Here is a 22,817-nt window from a genome sequence, read left to right on the forward strand (position 1 = left end):
CTTGCGGTAATGGAGAGTGACTGCTTAATGGGTATGGGGGTCTCCTTTTGGAGAGAAGAAAATTTCTGGAATTAGAGGTGATAGTTGCATGACACTGTGAATGTAATAAATGCCACTGAATTGTACAGTTTAAAAGGATTAATCATTAATTTTATGTTGTGTGAATTTTACATTAATCAAAAAAAAATCAGTTCTTAGTACCTTGGAGATCTTTCCATGTTACTATACAGTAATAAAACCATGCCCCCATTTATAGACAACCAAGTTATTTCCTAGATTTGCTATTACAAGTTGTGCTTCAAAACAACTTCCTAAGGATGCCTGGGTGGCTCAGTGGGTTAAGCATCTGCCTTCAGCTCAGGTCATGATCCCAGGGTCCGGGGATCGAGTCCTGGATTGGGCTCCCTGCTCAGCAGGGAGCTGGCTTCTCCCTTTGCCTAATCTGCCTGCTGCTAGCACTGCTTGTGCCTCTCTCTCTGACAAATAAATAAAATCTTTAAAAAAACACCCCCCCCCCCCCCCCGCCAAACTTCCTGGAGCTTACCTATTTGTACAGGTAAATTTCTACAGGACAGATTCCGTGAAGTGAAATTATTGAGGTTGAAGTTATGCCTCTTTTAAGTTTTGACAGATGCTGTTCAATTTTCCTCCAAAAATATGTGTGTCGGTGTATACACTTCAGTAAGAATCACCACTGGGAGTAGATTTCTATATTGCAAAGTGGTTCCGGGGTTCTCTTCTGGGGGAAGTTGGATGTGCTGTGTGTTCATTTATGTGTTTGTGTGTGTGTGTGTGTGTGTGTGTGTGTGTGTATTGCCCAGTTTTTTTTAACTTAAAGTCAACTAATTAACATATAATGTATTAGTTCCAGAGACAAAGGTCAGTGATTCATCAGTCTTATATATATAATACCCAGTACTCATTATATCACGTCCTCCTTAATATCTATCACACTAAGGTCACCCCATCCCCCCACCCGTCACCCATCCAGCAACCCTCAGTTTGTTTTCTATGATTAAGACTCTTTTATGGTTTGTCTCCCTCTCTGATTTTGTCTTGTTTTAATTTTTTCCCTTTCTTCCCCTATGATCCTCTGTTTTGTTTCTTAAATTGCACATATGAGTAAGATCATATGATAATTGTCTTTCTCCAATTGACTTATTTCACTTAGCATAATACCCTCTAGTTCCATACATGTAAATGGCAAGATTTAGGGGGTTTTGGGGATGGCTGAGTAATATTCCATTGTATATATACACCACATCTTCTTTATCTGTTCATCTGTTGATGGACATCAGGGCTCTTTCCATATTTTGGCAATTGTGGACATGGCTGCTATAAATATTGGGGTACAGGTGTCTCTTTGGATCATGACATTTGTATCTTTGGGTAAACACCCAGGAGTCTGAAGCCACATATTAAAATACAATATATATCCTCTGGAAGCCCAATGGCTTTACTCTAGGGGAACTCAGACATCAAGGTCCCTACCATAAACTCCCAGTTTTAAAGGCATCTCTGCTTTCAGATCCTATGTCTACACATCTTATCTCTGTTCCACAGCTAAGAGACCACCTTCATTGGTTTCAAAAACAAAACATAACAACACAAAACAAAACAAAACAAAACAAAAATCCCTTCCCACCAAACACTTTGACAGTTGCAGCCTTTCTGGGGCCTTCCTCCATCTCCTTCCTCTCCTTCAGGCACCATCCTCTATTAGACAAAGTTGTCTGACTGGCCTCTCAAAGCGGGGCCTTGGCCTGGCCAAACTCAGGAGACTCAGTGACCCCCAGAGGGGTCATAAGGGTAATTTTTCCAAGGGTGCATTTCTTCCTAGGAGGAATTTTCATATCAACTGCTAAAAATATACAATATTCTAAACCTCATTCCAAAATGTGGCAAGTCTTTAACTCTGAAGAAAGAATGTGCTGACTCCCGTGTGCGGGAGAAGTATTTACCTCCCACTCTGATTTACCTTTCCCACACTGCCCTCCTCCCACACAGTTAGGGAGATAGCTCTTTCGTGGGCTCCTCCACTCAAGATCCCTCATTAACTCTCTGTCAGATTGTCCTCAGCAGGTTAATAACACCCACCCTGGCATAAATACAGCTAATCATTCTCAGCAGGTAAAATAAGCAAATTGCTCTCCCTTGCCACGTCGCTGTGAGCTCCTCTGACTTCTCCAAACGCCTCATAACCCTGCCTTGGCTCACTCTAAGATCACAGTTCACTCTTCTCAGACACCTGCAGGATTGTGGCCTAGTCACTTTCTCCCATTGCTCTCTTGATGCTGAGAGTGAAGTTAGTCAAGGGACAGAAAAAAATAGTCTCATTTCCATCACCCACTTTAGGAAGTACAGCATCTTAGTTCTTACCTTTTCTCAAAAGAAGAATTCTTTTTTTTTTTTTTAACAGAAAACACCCCAGGAAGTACATCTGTGGCAGAGGCTCACAAAAGTAATGTCTTGCAAGAATCCAATTATTCAGACGCTCTGTGCCTCAAAATCTTTAACTCTCAAGGGTTTGGTTTACCCTGCAGGGGCAAGCATCCAAAAAATGAGAGGTTGGAAGGACTGAATGGTTTCTTAAGGGACAGGAGACACCTGTCAAATCTGAATTCCCAGAAGCACAAAGGCTGTCCTCTAATTTTCTGAGAGTTAATTGTTCCAAGGCCCAGAGGGACCCTCCACCTAATCAATTTCTGCAGACACTTCAGTCATTGGCAAGAATAGCCTTTTCCTTTATTATTTTTTTTCTGATGAGTTTAACCCATTTAATTCCATCTAATTCTTTAATGAGGCTCTGTTTTCCATATGGACTCTCAGATTTTTAAATATGTTGTCTACTTCTATTCCATAAGCATTGACAAGATTGTCTGGTTTGCTTAAGCTGTGCCACGCAAAGGCATGTAAAAGGCAAAACAAACAAACAGAAACAAAAAAATCCAATCAAACAAAAGTACTTAATTAGGGTATACCTGGAGGGCTCAGTCAGTTAAGCATCTGCCTTCAGCTCAGGTCATGATCCTGGGGTCCTGGGATTAAGCCCTGCATCAGGCTCCTTGCTCAGTGGGGAGTCTGCTTCTCCCTTCTCCTCTTCTCCTGCTTGTGTTCCCGTTCTCATTGTGTCTCTCCCTGTCAAATAAATAAATAAATAAAAACCTTTTTTTTAAAAAGCACTTAATTGATTTATCAACTGGACAATTAGTTAAGCTGATTGAATTACCGAACTAGCTAGTGATTTGGTCAATATTATTAGTTGATTCCCTTAAAACCATCAAACCATGTAGATAACCAAATTCCAGAAATTCTTCTAAGTAATTTCTGTATTCTCTTCCTTTAAAAGCAGAAATAAGTCTCCTCTAAATTCTTTTTGAGAAGCAGGGATTTCTGCCAACTCTTGATGAGTGTCATATGACTACGAGTTGTGCAAAAATGTGATGCAATAATATATGTCACCCAGAATCAAGAAACTCATCCAAGAAGTTCTGATAATACCACACTTAAGAATCTCTAGAAATATAAATATCCTGGATCCTGAGGAATTTTTAGTTTATCTTGTTAGGAATTCTGCAGACTCATCTCTAATTCCAAATGGATCCAATTTTCATTTTTTTAGAAATGGTAAAGGGTAACAAGTTGATTTCTCAATATGGTCTCAGAGGGCCTCCTTGGTGGTCTACAGCATGATCCCTAAATGAAAAATTATCTATAAACTACCATTCTGGACAGCAGTTGGACTGTAACAACTGGTAACCAGGTTTCCTCTATAAATTCAAAAAGAGTTCATTCCAAGTATTCCCTGATCTGACAGAACTGTAAGTTAGATGCTTTTTCATCAGTGTCTTTCCAGTTCCAATCTCTCACTGCCCCAAGCCCTCAGCTCTCATGCTACAGCTTTCTGTGAAGGGCAGGTGCTCCAGGGTCAAGGGCTGAAATAGAATGGCCTTGACTCCTGGTATCTTTCCATTCTTACTATTGCTTGACCTGCAAATCAAAACATGCCCCAGTATGTGTATGCACACACATACCCCAACCTCCTTTGTTATAGCCTTCTGTTAATTTCTCCCTTTTTGATGGATTTCAAATACAAACGATTGTTAGAAGCTTTGATTAAGACATAGAAATCTGTTGGAATTGATAATATATGAACCTTTAGACATCCTGTGAAGAACAAAAACATCTGGATCTCAGTTTCCCCTCCTATAAAATGATGGTAACTGCACCATTGTATCTGCCAGTGGTTTGAGAAAGATGAACAGGATCTTGTTTCCAAAGTCTCTTCAAGTTTCAATGTACGATGGTGCCAACATAGAAGAAAGTATCGTTTTCCTTCGGGCAGAATAATTAAAATGAAATCTCCCGAGTCCCAACTCTAAGTATGTCTCTCAAAATTGATCATGCAGTGGTTTTTAAGAACAGAGCAGCTCTGTGTCATTTATTTATAATCGCTTCTCATTGTTACAGTGAGGCATTCATACACATCACCTTTGGGCTCTGGGGAACTGTTCACAGTCATTAGGGAAAGGAAACAGTCTTTCTTTCAAATAAGCAATTTGATTGCTTCAGCAATAGGTCTGTAATTACTGGAGCACTGGGATATGTTATTGTTAATAAGATGAAGAAATCAGCCTTTCTCCGAATCAGAGGGGGTTCAGCCTCTTCTTTCAGACACTGTAATTAAAAGGGGTGGTGTGGTTCCCAGGGCCCCATGACAGGGCTGGCACCAGACTGGAGACACCAGGTCAGAGACACTTCCTCCCACTCTTGTCCTATGTGGAATCAGTTGGCCCAAACCTTAGAATACTGATGTGGTCATGGTGTACCTGGGTGGCTCAGTTGGTTAAGCAACACTCTTGATTTTGGCTCATATCATGATCTTGGGGTTATAGGATCATGCCCCACGTCAGGCTCTGTGCTGGGTGTGGAGCCTGCTTGGGATTGTCTCTCCCTCTGCCTCTCCCCACCTCTAAAAAAAAAAAAGAATTTTGAAAATAAAGAAAAGTTTAAAAAGAAGACTGAGTTGGTCTGGCAGAGAGGGCTTCATGTCATCCGCTCACATCTATGGCAGGAAGTCGGGGTCGTGACTTCTATCTATACTCGAAAGAGTGTAACAGCATTAACTGTGGGAGCCTGACAAGATTCTAGAATTTTACTTTTTGTATCTGGAGGCCATGTCAGATTCTAACTAGAGTAGACAAATTCAGGAAGATTTACTACTTGAAATTCAACAGAAACAAACTCATGCCCTACTAGCAGAAAGTAATCTAGTTTTCTGGCCTTCATTTTATCAAGCCTTTCAATCATTTGTTCATTCAATCAGTTAAGCCTGCACTCATCATTCAGTTCCTATTCTACCCCAGGTGAAGCACTTGGCTCTGGACCAAGTGGTCCCGGCTCTTAAGGAACTCACTTGCAGAACTCCCCAACCTCTCCTTCTTGTTATGCTATTTTAGTTGTTGGCTTTTTTCTTTCCTTCATTCTTGCCTTTGACATTCATATTTAAAGTCTTTTGCCATTTTTCTCCATATTTTTTCTTTTTGCCCAGCCTTATAAATTTACCATGTATAAATGAGAAGAGACATTATATTGAAATAAAAAGCCTCATTTTGCCCGTTTGCTAATCATTGATAATTCCAGAAATGAGGTCAGATAAAATGCAGTCTGGGAACACTGTACATAGAACCAAGTCTGGTAAAGCAGTTCTGTTTGGTTATACTACTTGCCAGAGATAATTTCAACCAAGGACAGTGCAAAAACTTAGTACATTTTAGCCACAATATCTGATGACTACTTTTCATTTTAGTGAAATTCCACTGGAGTTTGAGGATTTGAAATTGTTTTTCAAAGAGCAGATTCTTCTGTTGGTACCTCAGGGAAACTCTTTTCTGTTTGAAAAGTCAATTTTAGTTCTCATTGAACATGGGGTAGATTGCTGTGTTCTTCTCAAGCTAAGCCAGGCCCACACAGAAGCAACCATGTCTAAGGGACCTGCAGTTGGCATTGATCTTGGCACCACTTACTCCTGCCTGGGTGTCTTCCAGCACAGGAAGGTGGAAACAATTGCCAATGATCAGAGAAATGGAACCACCCTAAGTTATGTTGCCTTCACAAACAACATTGATCGATTGATTGATTGATTGAATGATTGATCAGTGATGCTGCAAAGAATCAAGTTGCAATGAACCCCACCAACACAGTTTTTGATGCCATATGCCTGACTGGATGGAGATTTGATGATGCTGTTGTTCAATCTGATATGAAGCATTGGCCTTTCATGGTGGTGAATGATACTGGCAGACCCAAGGTCCAAATAGAATACAAGGGAGAGATAAAAATTTCTATCCAGAGGAGGTGTCTTCTATGGTTTTGACGAAAATGAAGGAAATCACAGAGGCTTATCTTGGGAAGACAGTTACCAGTGCAGTTGTCACAGTACCTGCGTACTTCAATGATTCTCAGCATCAGACTACCAAAGATGCTAGAACTATTGCTGGTCTCAACGTACTCTGAATCATCAGTGAGCCAACTGCTGCTGCTATTGCTTATGGCTTAGACAAAAAAGTTGGAGCTGGGGTGCCTGGGTGGCTCAGAGGGTTAAAGCCTCTGCCTTCAGCTCAGGTCATGGTCTCGGGGTCCTGGGATCGAGCCCCACATTGGGCTCTCTGCTCAGCAGGGAGCCTCCTTCCCCCTCTCCCTCTGCCTGCCTCTCTGCCTACTTGTAAACTCTGTCTGTCAAATAAATAAATAAATAAAAGCTTTAAAAAAAAAGTTGAAGCTGAAAGGAATGTGCTGATCTTTGACTTACGAGGTGGCGCTTTTGATGTGTCAATCCTTACTACTGAAGATGGGATCTTCGAGCTTACGTCCACAGTTGGAGACACCCACTTATGTGGAGAAGACTTTGACAACTGAATGGTCAACCATTTTATTGCAGAGTTCAAGTGCAAACATAAGAAAGATTCAGTGAAAACAAGAGGGCAGTTCGTCATCACCATAGTGCTTGTGAATGTGCTAAATGTACACTTTCTTCCAGAACCCAGGCCAGTACTGAGATTGATTCTCTGTATGAAGGAATTGACTTCTATACCTCTATCACTTGTGGCCGGTCTGAAGAATTAAATGCTAACCTGTTCCATGGCACCCTAGGCCCTGTAGAGAAAGCCCTTTGGGATGCCAAGTCAGACAAGTCTCAGATCCATGGTATTGTCCTGGTGGGTGGTTCTACCCATATCCCCAAGATTCAGAAACTTCTCCAAGAGTTCTTCAGTGGAAAAGAACTGAATAAGAACATCAAACCCTGATGAGGCTGTTGCTTACGGTGCAGCTGTCCAGGCAGCTATCCTTTCTGGAGACAAATCTGAAAATGTTCAAGATTTGCTGCTATTGGATGTCACTCCACTTTCTCTTGGCATTGAAACTGCTGGAGGAGTCATGACTGTTCTCATCAAGTGTAATACTACCATTCCTACCAAACAGACACAGACCTTCACTACCTATTCCGACAACCAGCCTGGTGTGCTTATTCAAGTGTGTGAAGGTGAGTGTGCCATGACCAAGGACAACAACCTACTTGGAAAGTTTGAACTCACAGGCATACCTCCTGCCCCTTGTGGTGTCCCTCAGATTGAGGTCACTTTTGGTATTGATGCTAATGGTATCCTCAATGTCTCTGCCGTGGATAAGAGCATAGGAAAAGAAAACAAGATTACCATCACTAATGACAAGGACTGCTTGAACAAGGAAGATATTGAGTGCATCATCCAGGAAGCTGAGAAGTACAAAGCTGAAGATGAGAAATAGCGGGACAAGTGTCTTCCAAGAATTCACTTGAGTCTTACGAATTCAACATGAAAGCAACTGTTGAAGATGAAAAACTTCAGGGCAAGCTAAATGATGAAGACAAACAGAAGATTCTTGACAAGTGCAATGAAATCATCAGCTGGCTTGATAAGAACCAGACTGCAGAGAAGTTAGAATTTGAACCCAGCAGAAAGATTTGGAGAAAGTCTGCAACCCCATCATCACCAAGCTGTACCAGAGTCCAGGGGGCATGCCAGGAAGAATGCCTGGAGGCTTCCCTGGTGGTGGAGCTCCTCCCTCTGGTGGTGCCTCCTCTGGGCCCACCATTGAAGAGGATGATTAAAGCAACCTAAGAATAAACAGGTCTAGAATTGTTCCACACACAATATTCAAAGGACCCAAATTTGTAGCAAATTCCATAGCAGTTGTAACAATGAGATGCTATAGCAAAAAAACTGGGCATTCTTGATACTTGAATATGGAATATGTACACCGGGAAAGGAAATAAACATTGCACATTATAAGCACTGTATTGTTTAGCAGAAAATGCAATGTCTTCGGGCACCTGGGTGGCTCAGTGGGTTAAGCCTCTGCCTTCAGCTCAGGTCATGATCTCAGGGTCCTGGGATCGGGTCCCACATCGGGCTCTCTGCTCAGCGGAGAGCCTGCTTCCCTCTCTCTCTCTCTGCTTGCCTCTCTGCCTACTTGTGATCTCTGTCAAATAAATACATAAAAATCTTTTTAAAAAAAGAAAATGCAATGTCTTAAATCAAACTGTACTTAAAATTGGCACCATTTTTAAAAAAGTCAATTTTAGAACAGAAAGAGAGTTTCCATGCTCTGTAGGACTGACACAACTATCCTTTATGTTCAAAGCTGATGCTGTTGATGCCATTCTAGAAGAGAATGCTCTTCAATTGTTTCCACTTCATTGACAACAGATTCATACTTATTCACATAGTCTTTCCTGGCCCTCATAACCAATGGTAGTCTCTGGGAAGATGGCAGTCAAGGTTTGAAGGGTAGCAGAACATGCCATCCCAAACATGCCACTTTGGTATATTGATTATTTTGAGTTTCAGGCAGATGCAGGGAGTTCCCTGCAGATGCAGGGAGAGAATTTCTCTGCACTCCCCTTTCCTGCCAAAGAACAGATCCACTAAAAGGAACCCATTTGTCATAAATCCCCACCCTGGGATGTTCATCACCTAGGGAGAATTGACTCTAGTCACAGGAGAGGAGACTAGAAGTTCACACCACATCCAGACAAATTTTGTCATGAACTATTATGTTTTCCATCTTACCTTCTAAGCGCCCATTTATTTTTCACAAAAATCATTTACTCTTCCCTAAAAGGACTATATCTCCCTCTCTTTTCCCTATTAAGATGGGATTTAATCCTAAATTCCAAATCATTTGGGGGAGCTACTCATTTTTCTCTGGGCATCTCCCATGTGTACATGAGGCAAATATATGAATAAAGTTCTGTTTCTCTTTTGTTAATCTATATTATTATAGGAGATTCAGCTAAGAACTCAGAAGAGTAGAAGGAAAATTTTTTTTCTCTCCTACAGTTTCAAGTTATGTTAGTTATTGGGGCGCCTGGGTGGCTCAGATGGTCGAGCATCTGCCTCGAGCTCAGATCACAATTTCCAGGCCCTGGGACCAAGCCCTGGGATCGAGCTCATGTCAGGCTCCCACCTCAGTAGAGAGTCTTCTTCTCCCTTTCCCTCTGCCACTTCCCCTGCTTGCACTCTGTCTCTCTTTCTCTAAGTGAATAAATTAAAACTTCTAAAAAATAGAAAAATAAAAAAAAGTTATGTTAGTTATGTTAGCTAGAATTCTAGGGCAAGTAACTGAAACTAAATGAATTCACCTTAAGCAAAAAGACGGACCTTGGCATAAGGATACAGAAGTGTGCTAAAGAAATAAGAGCAGGAGTACAGTCAGGCCTTGGGAAGGGTTGGAATTAAGAAATGAAAAGCATCCATACTCCCAAGATATACTCTCAAACCATCTCTACTCTGCTTTTTCTTACACATCTGCTTCATTCTCTAACACCAGAGTCCATCTTTCCCTTCTTTCCTTTCCATAAGGCCAAATATGGCTGAACCACAGCTAATGATTTTATCTGTAACTGTTCCAGTCATTAGAAGAGACCAACTCTCTGTCTTTCCATTCTTACTCCTGGAAGAGAGAATCTGATTGGCCCTACTTGAATCAAGTGTCCACCCCTTGTTCAATCATCTGAGGTCATCAAGGTGAGCCACACAAAAGCTATAGTCTCTAGGAGACCACCTATGTGAATCAGGGGCACTTCTCAGGGAAGGTGGAATGTTGAGTTTTGTTAAAGATACCCTCAAAAGTGTCTCCAGGGTGGTCACTAAATTCTGGAAACAGAGAAAAATACATAATAAATGGTTTATTAATATTACACAATAAAATAGTATTATTTGTGTTTCCAGACATGGTGGCCACCTTGAACTACAAAGGAAGGAGTCTATAGCCCTGGAATAGAAAGAAGCTACAGGGCATGAATTCATGGTGTTGTCATGAGCCTGGACATCCATTTATCTGAACTAACCAGTCATAAATGCCCATGTGGCTCATGTAAATAGATTCATACATAATGAAGAGATAATTACCTCAGCTTTCTAGTTGCAACCAAATATCTTTCAGTTACAGAGAATACTTAACAGGCTAATTAGTAGCATTCATTATTCTTCCCCTTAGTCCTCCAAGAATGATTCATGCTAATTCCTCAGTAATCCAAATCCTAATGCTTCACATTCCAGCTATCTATCCCTAGCTCTTGTGTTTATGTATCATTCCCTTTGTTAGACTTTCAGCAGCTGTAGGATCATTCTCATGTTTAAAAAAAAAAAAAAGTTGTCTCTGGAGAATGACATCTTCAGTATAGCTGGACTTCTTATGTGTCAGCTACAGGCTCCCAAGGGTTGTGGTAAGAGCAATAGGAGCTGAATCACCTTTTTTGATTTACCTTCACCTTCATGTTTGCTGTATTCTATTTGTTAGAAGCAACAAACTAAAGCTGGACCATAATTAAGGGGAGGGGGATTCAACTTTTCCTTCTGATAAGAAAAGGGTCAAAAAATTATGAATATATTTTTAAATCACTATAAGAAGTTTCTTTTCTTTGCACAAGAAGAAATACAAAGATAGATATCCTAAGGCTATTATAGTGACACTGTTATCAAGACTCCAGGCTCTTTCAAACTTTCCTCTCAGCATCTTTAAGGACTTGGCTTATATTTTGTTCATATAATGACTGTTGCATCTCCCCACATCATATCTGTATTCTAGACAGGATGAAAGCAGAATGTTATTTGTCCTCCACACCCCACCCCCTTTCCTACCGGAAAAGCAGGAAAGTGACGGCTTTCTCATAAAAAAGCCAGCAGTCTTCCTCTTAGATTCCATTGCCCAGACTTGTGTCACATGGGCCTGTCAGGAACTCCATTCAGCTGGAAGAGAGAGCTGAGCTGTCTGGTGTTGGAGTAGCCAATTAAAGCAATAAGGAGCCAAAATAAAAATAAGAGTGAAGTCTTTAATCACTTAGTGCAGGGCACCTGTGTGGCTCAGGTGAGCATCTGTCTTCAGCTCAGGTCGTGATCCCAGGGTCCTAGGATCGAGTTCCCTGTCAGGCTCCTTGTTCTGCAGAGAGACTGCTTCTCCCTCTGCCCCTCTTCCTACTTGTTCTCTCAATCTGTCTCTCTCTCAAATAAATAAACAAAATCTTTTAAAAAATGAAATAAATAAAATCTTTTTTTTTAATTTTATTTTTTCCCGTGTTCCAGAATTCATTGTTTATGTACCACACCCAGTTTCCCATGCAATAAATGCCCTCCTTAATACCCACCACCAAGCTCACCCAACCCTCTACCCCCCTCCCCTCCAAAACTCACAGTTTGTTTCTCAGAGTCCACAGTCTCTCATGGTTTGTCTCCTCCTCTGATTTCCCCCAGCTCACTTCTCCACTCCATCTCTCCATTTCCTCCGTATTATTCCTTATGCTCCACAAATGAATGAAACCATATGATACTTGACACTCTCTGCTTATTTCACTCAGCATAATCTCTTCCAGTCCCATCCATGTTGATACAGAAGTTGGGTATTCATCCTTTCTGATGGAGACATAATACTCCATTGTATATATGGACCATATCTTCTTTATCCATTCATCCGTTGAAGGGCATCTTGGTTCCTTCCACAGTTTGGTGACTGTGGCCATTGCTGTTATGAAAATTGGGGTACACATGGCCCTTCTTTTCACTACATCTGTATTTTTGAAGTAAATACTCAGTAGTGCAATTGCAGGGTCATAGGGTAACTCTATTTTTAATTTCTTCAGGAATCTCCACACTGTTTTCCAAAGTGGCTGCACCAACTTGCATACCCACCAACAGTGTAAGAGAGTTCCCCTTTCTCCACATCCTCTCCCAACCCTTGTTGTTTACTATCTTGTTAATTTTGGCCATTCTAGCCGGTGTATGGTGGTATCTCAATGTGGTTTTGATTTGAATCCCCCTGATGGCTAATGATGATGAACATTTTTTCATGTGTCTGTTTAGCCATTTGTATGTCTTCTTTGGAGAAGTGTCTGTTCTTGTCTTCTGCCCATTTTTTGACGTGATTATCTGTTTTGTGTGTGTTCAGTTTGAGGAGTTCTTTATAGATCTTGGGTATCAGCCCTTTGTCTGTACTGTCATTTGCTAATATCTTCTCCCATTCCGTGGGTTGCCTCTTTGTTTTGTTGACTGTTTCCTTTGCTGTGCAGAAGCTTTTGATCTTGAGGAAGTCCCAAAAGTTCATTTTCACTTTTGTTTCCTTTGCCTTTGGGGACATGTCTTGAAAGAAGTTGCTGTGGCTGATGTTGAAGAGGTTACTGCCTATGTTCTCCTCTAGGAGTTTGATAGATTCCTGCTTCATGTTAAAAAATCACTTAATGAAATAGGATAATCAAGAAACTATACTGAGAAAGCACCTACACCCCCCTGTTTCATTTCCCCCCATGAAATGATGTGCCCCCACCACTGGAGGATAGTATGGATCAACACAGATCCAGTAGGGTTGTTTTACTTTTGAATGAGTACTGGGCAAAAAAGATCCTGTCTTTTTCTGGCCTCAGGTAGAGGAAGGAGCATGAAGGAGAAAGGTTAAGAGTGGAAAAGTACTGAGTCAGAGCAGAGAAAGTATCTTCAAATTGCCCCAATGAGACCTTCAAATGGAGGAACCTGAGCTAGGAATGCAGCTACACATGAGTACATGGCTGGCCAAGTTCTTGACTTGATGCTTAACTGACTGAGCCACTGAGTCCTTGACTATAGCTCCCTTTAGAGGCTGCAGTGCACTGGCTGCATGCCCAGTCTGGTGAGGGGAGGGCAGTTTTCCCCTGGGAAGTCTGCCAGGTAAAGCCTTTGTAACTTTCCACGGCCAGGCCTGGAAAATCACACATAGGTTTTTAACTAGGATCTGTACTATCTCTGGTTCCACCTAGCTGCAAGAGAAGCTGGAAAGTTGAAAATTGTTCTTTCTAGCCTCTACAATAAGGAAAGACAAGGGCAAAGGTGGCTGGAAACGCATGTTGAATAAATAGATCAACATTATCTGTCCAGGGGCACAAATGCCCAGAAGAATACTCAATTTCATTACAGATATTTGGATGTTTGAGGATTCAACTGTGAATTTTTAAACACAGTTTAATGTATGTATGTGATAGATATCAAGTAGTAGAGAACAAGTATGAGTTTGAGGAGAGTAAAGTCAGGGGAAAAAAACTGGGGAAGGAGAAAAATGAGAGAAAGGAGCAGGGACAAAAAAAGATAGAGCCTCTGAAACCCACAGGGACAGGAAGTTAGGTCAGAGACCTGGGAGTTCAGCTTCTCAAGCCAAAGGCAAGTTGGTGTTACCATCATTTGACGTGTACCTTATGATGGGCCCTTTTATGTCTTGTTCTTTCAGCCTTGTCTCACAGCATTACAAAATTGGTTTGGCCTGTTTTGGCAGTAGCAGGATAACTCCCTTGTCAGCAAAAAAGATTTAGAATCCAAAATGAATCTTGCAGTCTTCCAGACCCTTCATCAGGCAGAAGTTCCAAAAACGAACACACCCTAGCTCCATATGTTTATTTACCATCCCCTCCGCAAGACTTTCAGCAGCTGTGGCACCATGCTTGTGTAAAAACAAACAAACAAACAAAAACAAACACACACAAAAAAATCAAACACAAAGCATAACTCCCTTCTAGATTCATTTCTTTAACACTTAATTTTTTTCTGCCAAAGTCAGAGATGAATTAGCAATGATTTGGCAGCCAATTAAAATTCATAGTAAACTGTGTTGTGACCCTTGGGTCAGAAACAAATTTCCTACAAACCTTAGGAGAGTATCTCTCCTGGGTTCTTTAGGGGAAAAAATTCATACTCCTCTCTCCAGTTCTCATCCCTCGTGCAGGGTGATGACCAGCTGTGTTCCTGAGACATTGTTTGTAAAACCTAGAGGCAACTCAATTCCCTATTCAGTTATTTATCTGAGATGTGGAGAGAAGATCTGTGGCCACAGCTGCCAGCAAGCAATTCTCAGCCACAACTGTGTAAGTTGTGGATCAAGAAGGGAAACAAAGAGAGGGTGAGAGCAAAGGTTGTCTATTTTCCATAGCTCTGAGATTTGATCATTCTACTGAGCTGAGATGAGAAAGGAGTAGAAGGACAGCATGACCAGGTGTTTTAGAGGTGTGAAAACCTGTGAAAGCTGAAGTGAGGCTTCTTTTCCACAAATCAGTGACAGAACTGTGTGGCGTAGGATCTGTGAGTGAAACTCGTTGGATGGAAAAACCTATTTCACAATGTTTAGAATTTCCCATTCCAGAAGGATTAGAAAACTCCCAAATTCCCAGTAGTTGACAAGTATTTTTTTGTTGATGGTCATCCCACTGAGAAAAAAGCAATCTTTGGCCTTAAGTCATTAAAAGGATTTGATACATGCAACATGTCATTTCATGTCTCTATATTTATATAAGGAGCAAATGCTTCCCAACATGGAACATCTGTGAAGATAATATTAATTTCTGATACTGTGCAAGGACAGGAAAAAAAAAGACATATAAAAAGAAATGCAAATATAGCTAGCTAGTTAGCCAAGAGGGCAAAGGTAGGGAGACTTACATTAACTCAATCTTCACAGTTGCTAAAAACGTGACAAGGGAAATACGAATTTTAACTAGCTGTCAAGCCATTGGTTATTCATGTGTGACACAAAATACAAGGGAAACTTTAATTTTCTCCTTGTCAGTTTTAAACAGAGAGGCCGTCAATTCAGCACATGCAACTACTAAACATTTTTACAGCAGGGCTCCATCCTACCAACATCCAGTCTCAATTCGGCATCAGGCACAACACCTCTGCACCATTATCTTTCCATCAGATTTCAACCAGCCCTGTCCCTGTTATGGGCTATTTGTTTTGGGGTAGCACCATGCTCCCTGGGCTCTGCCATAGTCCCCCATTCTCAGTAAAGAAAATGGGACCTGACATCCACTCTTTTAACAATCAGCCATTATGAACTCATAATGGGCCACTGTCTGGTACCATCAATGGGATTTTTTGGTCACATACATTTTTCCAGTCACTGGTCTGTTGTTAATTTAGTTCAAGTCAATTTAACACAAAACATTAAGCATTAGGTTAATACTAGGTGCTGGGGCTCTGAGTTATGTATCAAGTTTTCCAATAGGATTTCAAAGATGCTGTCAAACCACTCACAGTCTGGTCACAGTAAGAAACAGCCCAGAAAACCTGCAGGTGTTTAGGAAATAGGATATCTACTCATTCATTAAACATTTATTGAGTGCCACCCACTCTCCTACTCTCAAGGAACTTACATTCTAGTAGGGGGAAGTGGGTAATAATATGTAACCAAAAGTTAATAAATATTAACCACTTGAAGTCCCTGCCACGAATAAGAAACATGCTAATGGAATAAAGGGGTGATGTGTGGAAGAGAGATGGAACTACTTAAGACAGTGTGGTCAGGAAGGAGCTCTCTTAGAAGGTGTTTGAACAGAGACCTGAATAATGAGGAACCAGGTAAACACAGGTAAGATAAGGAGTTTCAGGTCAAGTCTGAGGCCAGAATAGAGCAGGACTTGAAGCAGGAGCCAGAACCTTGATAGGAGATCCTTATAAGGAGACTGGATTTTATTGCAGTTGCAACAGGAAGCCACTGAGGTTTTTCAGCCAGGTGATGATAAAATACTTTGGCTGCTATGTGGGAAATAGACTCTACAGAGCAAGAGGGGAAAGCAAAGACTCCAGTTAGGAGGTTTTGCAGCAATCTGGGCAAGCTATGATATCATCCTTCACAAATGGGCAGTCTGTCCTATCAGGCTCATTCATATGAAATTTTGGTAGAGCCTTACATGAATCAAATGCTCAGTGTCAATCGTACATTGTATGGTCATATCCTTATAATTTAGGGATCCCTAACCCATAGTTGAGAACTCCTGAAGAATGTACTCTGATCTACCTATACTCTGAATGTATCCCGTTGAAAATAAAAAACATCCAAGAACTATCTGTCCAGGGCTTGAATCTGAGGCTAAGAAACAGGAATTCACTGATGAAAATGGTCCTGAGTTCCTCTTCTTTTTCATGGCTGTATTCCTAGCACCCAGCACAGAGGTTGACACACAAATATTTGTTGAAGGAGTTAATATATTAGCTTAGCAAAACCCCAAGAAACACTTATATTAAACCTTAGTAGTGCAGCACCCCAACTAGTGAAGACTGTTTTTGTGGGAGGGTAGAATGAATTCACATCTACACTAGGCTTGGCATACCAGCATCCAAGGCTTATTGCTGTTCAAAGCTTCCTCAACTGCTTTGCACTTCAGACAATTCCATATCTTGCTCATTCCCTGTCCCCCAAGTCTTCGTCCTCCAGAGAGACACTGTAGACCAACATATCACTCACACACAATGCCCTCTCTATGGGCACCAGCGCCTCATCCTGCTTCCCAGCTGCCTTCTCCTCTGGCCTACTTCCCACTCTGTACCAAAAACAGGGGAGCCTTTTGTGGGAGCAATCAAGCTGTAAATCACTATTTATGTTTCTTGGAGTAAACTTAAGTCTGAGAAAAGGTTCTGGAATGACTGCCTTGGGGACTAAAGCCCATCTGGAAACATGAATAATGTGAAATTTATCCCTCCATGGATCCCTCACAAGACCAATTATAATATCATCCTTTCCGAGAATTTCTGCCAAATTTTTATGAGGTCTCCAGAAAGTTATATCTTAAGCGCAAACTGCACAGATTTGTATAGGGGGTACTTACTGGGGGGAGGAGGTCTGTGGATGTAAACTACAGGAAACAAGGATACTCCACAGACAGAAATGTATGTACATTTACGTCTTCACTTCAGGAAGTGGAACAGATCTATTCATCCATCCACAGATATTTATTGAGTGACTACTGTGCACCAGGCATTATTTGAAACACTGAAGAGGGAGCAATGAGCAATACTGACTTTGCCCTCATTTCAATAGCAGCAGAAAATGGCCCATAAAGCTTGCTAAACATGATGCCAAAAGTCAGTATGTGGCAGAGACGCACTGAGCTATATGAAGAAACTACTTCATTATAGTTAAGAGCGAAATAGATGTGCTGCCCTATTTCTTGAGAAAGTGGGATGGATCATATTCATTGTTTGAAAACTCCTGGAATAATAAGAAACTTGACATTTATATGTTCCCTTATATTTCTCTCCTTAAGTTGCAAAGTTCGACTGTGAACTATTTGGCAAAAGGCCTCTTTTGCTGAAGCAATCACCTGACAATGCGAGTGGGGAACTGAGCCAGCCAGGTTCTAACTCAGCTGGAGCAGTCTGATTAGGTGATGAGCACACATTATCATAAAATTACGGAGCGGTTGTAATTCACCACATCATGCCTAGAAATTACCTGCCTCCAAGGAAAAATGTCAATGAGCGGTCATCTTCTTTAGTGTCAGTAGTTCTTAAATTTTAGTTTCTGAAGAAACACTAGATGAGTCTGTAACACAGAGATCCCAGCTTCTCCCTTAGAAATTCAGATTGAGAAAGTCTGGGAAAAGGTCCAGGAATTCATATTTTACCACCGTCCCTGCTGATTCTGCTGCAGGCGGCGCCACACTTAGAGAACCACCACACTGTGTTAACCATAACATAGAGAATAGGGACCTCCAGTTCCCCTCCCCCAAACGCAAAACAGCTTGGCCAGGATCTTTTCCTTGGAAGGGGAGGAGGAAGGGAAGACAGTTGGAACAGTCCCTTTACTGATTAGAGCTTATTCCTTTCTCTTATGCATTCAGGGAATATTGTTTAACAACTACAATGGACAAGGTACAGTCTACCCACTAGAGGGAAGATGTAATGATGAATAACATCAGTCATGCTTCCTGCAGCATAAGAACATCTTTAAAGATGACAGAATGGAACTAATGGGGTCTGAGCTTGCTTCACACTGCACTGTGCCAGGTACTCTTGCAAACATCCTCTTATTAAGTCTTCCCAGGTTTTCTTTCCTCATCTCCTCCAAGTCCTTACTGAACTAACTCCTTCTCAGTGAACCCTCCTTCTTAGATCATTCTAAATCAAGCTCAACCCATCGAAAGCTTAAGTCCTAATATTTCCCCCAACCCGGTCCTCCCAGGCTCTTCTCCTCCTCAATAAAGAGCAATTCCATTCTTTCAGCAGCTCACCCAAAAATGGAATCAGTTTACTCCTACCATACTGCATATCTAATCCATCACAAGTACTATTGGTTCTGCCTTTAAAATATATCCAGAACCTTACTGTTTCTTCCCACATCACTCTTACCCAAACCACTGTTACCCTTTGCCTTAATTCTTATAGTAGCTTCCCAACTGCTCTCCTAGCTTCTCTCCTAGCCCCCCTCACACTATTCTTAGCACAGTAGTCAGAGTGATCCTGTTAAAATATAAGTCTGACAATACTATGCAGTCATCAAAAGAAATGAAATCTTTCCATTTGCAACATCGTGGATGGAACTAGAGGGTATTATGCTTAGCGAAATAAGTCAATGAGAGAAAGATAATTATCATATGATCTCTCTGACATGAGGAAGTTAAGAGACAATGTGGGGGGGTTGAGGAGTAGGAAAAGAATAAAAGAAACAAGATGGGATCAGGAGGGAGACAAACCATAAGAGATTCTTAATCACACAAAACAAACTGAGGGTTGCCGGGGATGGGGGGGCGGAGCTGGTGGTGGGGTTAAGGACAGCTATGGTGAGTGCTGTGAAGTGTGTAAACCTAGTGATTCACAGACCTGTACCCCTGGGGCTAATAATACATTATATGTTTATTTAAAAAATTAAAAAGTATAAATTTAAATAAAAAATGTAAGTCTGACAAAGTCACTTCTCTGTTCCAATCTGGCTTTCCATGTCACACTAATGAAAGCCAAAGTCCTCATAATAACCCACAAGGTCTTGATCTGCCTTACCACACTTACCTATCTACCTGTTTTCCTGCTCTCCTCCTCACTCACTCCTTTCACTCATATTAAGATGGTCCTACTTTGAGAAGCAAGATGGTGGAGGAGTCACAGACTGAAATGACATAGACCCCAAGAGTTCAGCTAGGTAAGTATCAAACCATTTCAAACACCTACAAACTCAACAGGAGATAGAAGAGAAGAAGAGCAACAATTCTAGGAACAGAAAATTGACCACTTTCTGAAAGGTAGGATGTGCAGAGAAGTGAATCCAAAGCGAAGGGAAGTTAGACTGTGGGGGGAGGGGCCAGCTCCCAGCAAGCGGTGGAACACAAAATCAGAACTTTTAGAAGTCTGCTCCACTGAGGTACATTGCTCCAGGGGTTAAGTGGGGCTGAAGCCTTTGCAGGGACAGTGTGGTCTCAGGTCCCGTGGGGTCACAGAAAGATCAGGGGTGTCTGAGTGTGGCAGAGCTGCCAGGTATCAGAGCAGGGAAGCTGACTATAGAAACAGAGTTGAAGGGTGGGCTTTCAGATCGGGGTTACATTAAACCGTGATCCAAGGCACAGTCGGGCCACTGCTCTTTGAGCAGGGATGGCACAAGTGGCAGATCTGGGGAGACTCACATTCCTCCTCTGGGTGGAGCAGCATGGCAGGAATCTGCTGGGTTTGGAGACTCCAAACAGGGCCCTGCACCAGAGATAGAAACACTTGGTCACAGGCTAGGTGAGCTTAGAGTGCGGCTGGAGACCAGGGAGACGGGAGTGGTTGACTGCTAATCTCTGAGGGCACACTGAGGAGTGGGGCCCCAAGATCTCAGCTCCTTTGGGCTGGAGATTGGGAGGTAGCCATTTTGATTCCCGTCCTCCAAAGCAGTATGGAAAGCATTCAGGGAACAAAAGCTCTGAGGGCAAACCCGAACAGATTCCTTAGCCTGGCCCCTGGCAAGGGTGGTGCAATCCTGCCTCAGGCAAAGACATTTGAGAATCACTGCAACAGGCCCCTCCTGCAGAAGATCAGCAAGAACATCCAGCCAAGACCAAGCTCACAGATCAAGGAAAATAGCAGAACTCCAGAGCTAGAGGAAAGCAACACACAGAATTCATGGCTTTTTCCCCATGATCCTTTAGTCTTGCAAAGTTAAATTTTTTTAATTTTATGTTTTTTCTTTTTCTTTTTTTTTTAACTTTTCCTCTTTTAACATTCTTTAACTAGTCTATCTTAACAATACCTTTCTAAAAAAAAAATCTTTATAAACCTTCATTGTTATACACATATTTTATGCCCTCATTTTATTTAACCTTATTTTTTGTATCATATAAGTTTTTTTTCTAAAAAATTTTGGGATAAAATTTCCTCTAATAGATCAAAATATATCCTAATCTAGCACATGGCTTTGTTTTAGTCTCCAGCCTGAGCACATTCCCTTCCATTTCTTTTCCTTTCTTTTTCCAGCCACTTATCAATTCCTTTTTTAGAATTTTTTTTTTTTAATTTTCATCTTTATGGTCATAGTCCATCCCTTCGTTGTGTTTACTCTTATTTTTGTATGTGTATAACTTTTCTGTCTTTAAAATTTTGGGAGGTAGTTTCTTCTAAGAGACCAAAATACAACCAAAATCAAGTGGGTGGCTCTGTTTTATTCCACAGTCTAATATATATTAGACTGGTGAATAAATAAATACACACACACACACACTCACACACATGTACATATATGTTATTTTTTATTTTTTTAATTTTTATTTCTTTTTTCCCCCATTCTTCTCCCCCTGGTTTTGGCTGTCTTCTGATTTGGTTAGCATATATTTTTCTGGGGTCTTTGCCACACTTCTAGTATTTTATTCTCTCATTCATATATTCATCTCTGGATAAAATAACAAGGCAGAAAAATTCAGCACAAAAAAATTAAATATGTCAGAACTAGAGATCAGAACAATGATTCTCAAGGTGCTAGCTGGGTTTGAGAAAGGCATGGAAGATATTAGAGAAACCCTGTCTGGAGAAATAAAAGAACTAAAATCTAACCAAGTTGAAATAAAAAAGCTATTAATGAGGTGCAATAAAAAATGGAGGCTCTTACTGCTAGGATAAATGAGGCAGAAGAGAGAATTAGTGATACAGAAGACCAAATGACAGAGAATAAAGAAGCTGAGCAAAAGAGAGACAAACAACTACTGGATCACGAAGGGAGAATTTGAGAGATAAGTGATACCATAAGTGAAACAATATTAGAATAATTGGGATGCCAGAAAAAGAAGAAGAAAAAGAGAGAGGGGAAGAAGGCATACGGGAGCAAATTATAGGAGGGACAGAGGGTATACTGGAGCAAATTATAGTAGAGAATTTCCCTAATATGGCAAAGGGAACAAGCATCAAAATCCCAGAGTCACAGAGAACCCCCCCTCAAAATCAATAAAAATAGGTCCACACCCATCATCTAATAATGAAACTTATAAGTCTTAGTGACAAAGAGAAAATCCTGAAAGCAGCTTGGGACAAGGAGTCTGTAACATACAATGGTAGAATATTAGATTAGCAGCAGCCTTATCCACAGAGACCTGGCAGGCCAGAAAGAACTGGCATGATATATTCAGAGCACTAAATGAGAAAAATATGCAACCAAGAATACTATATCCAGCTAGGCTATCATTGAAAATAGAAGGAGAGATAAAAAGCTTCTAGGACAAACAAAAATTAAAAGAACTTGCAAACACCAAACTAGCCCTATAGGAAATATTAAAAGGGCTCCTCTAAGTAAAGAGAGAGCCTAGAAGTAGTAGACCAGAAAGGAACAGAGACAGTATACAGTAACAGTCCCCTTAAGGCAATACAGTGGCACTAAATTCGCATTTTCAATAGTTACACTGAATGTAAATAGGATAATCAAAATGCCCCAATCAAAAGACACAGAGTATCAGAATGGATAAAAAACCAAAAACCCATCAATATACTGTCTACAAGAAACTCATTTTAGACCCAAAGACACCTCCAGATTTAAAGTGAGAGGGTGGAAAACTATTTACCATGCTAATGGACATCAAAAGAAAGCTGGGGTGGCAATCCTTATACCAGATCAATTAGATTTTAAGCCAAAGACTATAATAAGAGATGAGGAAGGACGCTATATCATACTCAAAGGGTCTGTCTGGCAAGAAGATCTAACAATTTTAAAATATCTATGCCCCAACATGGGAGCAGCCAGTTATATAAACCAATTAATAACAAAATCAAAGAAACACATCAACAATAATACAGTAATAGTAGGGGACTTTAATACTCCCCTCACTGAAATGCACAGATCATCCAAGCAAAAGATCAACAAGGAAATAAAGGCCTTAAATGACACACTGGACAAGATGGAATCAAGATATATTCAGAACATTCCATCCCAGAATACACATTCTTCTCTAGTGCACATGGAACATTCTCCAGAATAGATTACATCCTGGGTTACAAATTTGGGTCTCAACCAGTATCAAAAGATTGGGATCATTT

General features: G+C 41.0%; 1 pseudogene; it reads left to right on the top strand.

Annotated features, from left to right (window-relative positions):
• Positions 1-5,949: 5,949 nt before the first annotated feature.
• Positions 5,950-8,149, top strand: LOC123936773 (annotated as a pseudogene).
• Positions 8,150-22,817: the final 14,668 nt, after the last annotated feature.

The sequence above is a fragment of the Meles meles genome, chromosome 2, assembly GCF_922984935.1.
Source record: "Meles meles chromosome 2, mMelMel3.1 paternal haplotype, whole genome shotgun sequence".
NCBI classification, from domain to species: Eukaryota; Metazoa; Chordata; class Mammalia; order Carnivora; family Mustelidae; genus Meles; species Meles meles.